This window comes from Lineus longissimus, chromosome 6 (genome assembly GCF_910592395.1).
Source record: "Lineus longissimus chromosome 6, tnLinLong1.2, whole genome shotgun sequence".
NCBI lineage: Eukaryota > Metazoa > Nemertea > Pilidiophora > Heteronemertea > Lineidae > Lineus > Lineus longissimus.
Genome location: NC_088313.1, coordinates 317378 through 322061, shown reverse-complemented (window position 1 = coordinate 322061; position 4684 = coordinate 317378).

Below are 4684 nucleotides of genomic sequence, written 5' to 3'. Positions count from 1 at the left end.
GAATGTCAGCTGAGCTTTCAATGAATGAGTTCCTGCCCATGATGTAGTATATAGTGGAAGAATACAAAAAAATTACTCGGTTGTAACTTTCTCTGAAAAAAACACTAATGTGTGTGAGAAGTCCTTTAATTCATATACATCGTTGTTAGTAGAATACTCTGAATAATGGAGGAGACTCCTGAGAAAGTGGCCAATGCTATACCTACTAAATCTCCTTTCTACAAGGACAACAGCATGGCCTTGGTCATCTGTTTGATGCAAGTGCTGATTAGTTGACAGTGAGTTTGCATGCTGTTCCAAGATGTCTATTTTAGGTTCTAATGATGAATGGTATCAAATCATGGCATGGGTAATGTCTCGGAGGTGAAATTCACCAGCCTAGACATTCTGTCTGCCAGCAGCCCTTGGCATGATGACGGCTGTTGCCATTTGATTATCTCATTTGACCATACTCAAGTCGTTGAGTAGACAGAAAAGGGACTTGAGCAATTTCAGAATGCTGATTGGGCCACTATAAACATTTCTAAAATGTGTAGCGAAATGAATTGATGTGACAATGATGACCATTGGGATTGTCCAAAGCAACTTGGGGTCGTCAAAGAACATCAGTAACAGAGTTGCTGGTCTTCTGTCTGTTGAATTGTCTTAAAATTGCCTTTTGTCCAAAGGCTTAGGTGCACCGTTGATCACAGCAATTGTGTTATTGGCCAAATGAAATCTCTGGCACTGACAACCTCTACCAATATGCATTTCTAAAACCTAAACTTCATCGACTCATGAGCAATAAGAACGTGTTCTCAACCATGCTAAGCATTGAGCCAAGTTTATAATGGCCTGCTTCAGATTTATACAAAACATAACCTCTTACAAACTGTTTGGTTTTCTTGCACAATGAGATAGCCTGCTGTATACACTAGTTCTGCCATTATCCCTTTGGCTCTTGTTGCAGTCAGGGAAAGGCTTAGCAGAGAAGCAGTTGGTATGCCTAGAAAAGAAGGGCTGAGGATGTTTAATCCTGGGTGATTGCCTTCTTTCAAACTTGATGTGCGAATTTGGAATGACAGTAGGCACCAGAAATTCTCACTGGAACTGGGGAGTGGATTTAATGACGTAGCCTATTGGCAACCTAAATGATTGTGGTGCTTCTGACATTGCATATGACAAAATTGTTTGTCTGCATTCTCAGAGAAAATGTCTAAACTAAGTGTGAGCCTGCATTCCAAATGACAAATAAGATGCCAGAAGTATTTGCCAAACATAAGATTAAATGAACATGGCCTTACATACTATGTACCTGGGATACCTTCATAAGTATGGCTGAGGGTTCAACTATTTCAAGCCCTTGCGTACAAAGGCTGCATCAGAGTTATGGCAAAGTTACACAGATTTCCAGATGGTGCTAAACTAGCCCGGTGCTAACTGGCCTCTGATTCAACATTCTGATGGGTCAACACTGCATGATTGCAGGAGAAATGTTGTCTGAGTGCAGTCTACATTTCTAATCCCTAGTTCCTTTATTACCAGATGTGGCACAAGAGATGGATTGATTTTTAAGTAAGGAACACTTGCTAGGAGAAGGCGGAGAGGAGGAGGAGAAGTAAATTATCAAAAAGGATGAAAAATCCTTTTTAGAAAATGACCCCTCTACCTGAAAATGCTTAAATGTGCTTCTTAGTTTCTTAAAAACCCACTTTAGAATTTAAAACTTAAGTCTTAAAAACTTAATTAATCAGAATGAAGGGGGGGGCCATGCCCGAAAAATGGGGATATGACCCCCCCTTGTATGAAACACTGGGAGAAGGTTATTGGTACACAAAACCCTGTTGGTCATTGTTTCAGCAGACGTGTCGCTCTTGTATTCGAAGATTGTTCTTTGTCAGTTGGTTGAGGCAAATGTTGACTGGGACAGCATCGAAACTTCATTTGTAGAAAAACAGGGACGGCATGTTTAGTTTCTTTGTTCCAGCACCATTCCAAAAATGAAATGCACCTCCCTGCAAATTTGGACACACGGCATTGTGGGCGATCCCGGAAATAATAAAACGTAAACATTGGAAAGCAATTGTAACCTTATGCTGTCCTGTCATGCTGGATGAGTAGGCAGCGATACTTACTAATAGAACATTCCTTCAGGCGAATTTCCAACTAATCACTCTTCGACACCACATTATCATGTAGCAAGCATATCCCTTGTGCTTTCCTTGGCCTCTATCACGGAAGAGTTTTGAAGAGGCAGCTTGGTGGAACTAACTTTATCAGTCGTTCTATCAGTATCATAGACTGAAAAGGATTTCTAGGAAATCTGCTGCTCAAAGTGGCAAGTTTTCTTTTCTTACTCATTCAGCAGTTCTTTCTTGGATATTATTCGTGAGTTGTGACATCTTTTAAAAACGTCATCTGGAAAAACGTCAAAGGTGTGGATGTGGAATGGAATCATGGAATCAAGTTTCTTTATTTCCTTTTATGATTCAGCATACAGAAGTAGCTGACACAATTCTTCCTTTTGCCAGAGATAGACTAGAGGCCAGGTGGAGGCTAGAAAATCATTAAAAGTTCAATTTCTGCCTAGTCCATGGACAGGTCCGTGTGCTTTGTAGGGTGCTCTAACTACAACCCCACCTGTCTTCCTTTGTAAAGTCTAGTTGAAATTTCTAATGAAACTCCCACACATTGTTTCTGTATTGATAGCTTGGAACATTTGATGTGTAGGATATTTGGCCTTTGGGTTCCGGGTAGCTTCTGAGGTAGATCTAAAATCTTGATCCTTATCGGACCTGATTGGCCATTCAAGTGCAAGTACACCAAGCATACGTTGAGTCATATGTTAGTGAATTTTAGATGCTTTGTAGCTCACCGTTCAGGGGAGCTTATATATCTATCTATTGTAAAGATGATTTATTTGCCCGACCCTAAGTGGTATCTGGCCTATACTGCCTCGAATTAACTGCTGATAGCACACAAATAGCTTGTCCTTGATAATTTCCTCCCCATTTCATCCCCGGAAATGTCAACCCTGGACGAAATGTCCAAGGGATGAATTGTCCGGGGACAAAACATCCTAGGGCCGAAATGTCAGGGAACTAACTGCCAGGGACTAACTGTTCGGGGACAAAATGGTTTTTATAAAAAAAGTTGTCACCAGTTCACACCTCGGCAATTACGAGATTCCTGCTGACACTATGGCCTCTGACAGCCTGTTTTATTGTTTTTAAAGCACCTCATCCTAAACAGAATCAATTGATAATGATTAAGTACTGATTGCCACGCTAAGGTAATCTAATCAATGCCGAGCATCATTTGACATCACAAAGTGCACTCACCGTCCAATCAGTAATGAGCAATGACGGCGTATTTTATTGTACTGTTGGATGTTTCGTTTCAGGTTTTGTTCACGAGGCTCCAAGTACACTGATGTATGGAGATTAAATGTATTGAATTCTGTCCAGTTAGACTGGAATGGTATTGGATCTTTTATATTCGCCAAATTTTCTGTTTACTTGTCCACACAGTCCTGATAGGTTGAAAATGTATGGTTGGTCCAAGTGAAGTTGTTTGGACTGTAGAGGAATTGCATGTATTATTGTTCATCGTCCTGCCGAGAAATGCATGTTAAGTCCAGTAAACCTGCGTTGAAACTAAGACCCGTTCTCTCCATAGGAGTGGGGAAGCATTCTGGGTAATTTCTTGATCACCTTTCGCGTGTCATTAGGCATAATTTCACGCTTGATCTTTTAGTAGTATCCTGAAATGGCAGCGCTGATGTTAACTTGCTGCAGAAGCGTTGATGTGCAAAAACGTTGTGCAAAATGTTCGAGTTTTACATATATTGTCAAGAAATCGTTGCTGTCTGGGAGTGTGGTGATGAACTGAAGTCAAAACTTAGTCCTCATCTCAATTTGGTTGGTCTTACACACCACCAGTTTACTTCCCGCAGGAGCATTTGTCATCCTTTGTTTCCCATATTGAAAAATTTGGTTGAGGCCATTTTTACTAAGAAGAAGATAGATATGATAGTGGTACCCTTGCAAAGAATTATTCCAGGCAAAACGTTGTGCATCCTTGCCTATATATATATATCTCACATGGCTCAAAGATCACTTGGTACATCATCACCTTATTATCAGGTGGTTCGGCAAACAGTTTACTAAACATTTCAGCAAAACCGTGTGTGGGTCCCCGAAGGAAGGCCGATAGTTTTCACCACGGAATTCACTTTCTGGTTTACGTTTCAAGGTGATAGGATAAATAACCATAGTGTAGACGTGCTCATGAAAAAATGGTGTGATTTTTGCAATCGATATGTGCAGTGCTAACCAGTATGTTACTATCTCCTAGTTATCTGTTGAGGGAAACCTTACGGTGAGCTTATTGAGCTTACACCATGATCAGAGGAGGTTGTGTAAAAGTTCAGTGAGTTGGTCAAAACGGAGTCCTTATACGTCAATGGACCCAATGGGCCGCCAACTGTAGTGGCATGCAACTGCTCGCAAGTCCAAGCGGTGTACTAGAAGTGAAGTTTGATTGGGCCTCGTGAGATGATTCGACTTGATGTCACATGAGGAGGGGATGGTGAGGGGAGGGGGGCAGTACTTGTCGCCTTCTAGTGAGATATCCTGAACCTATCTAATGTGAAGCAGCTCTAACACCTGGCCTTTACAGATTAGGGAGCTATCTGCTACTCCGT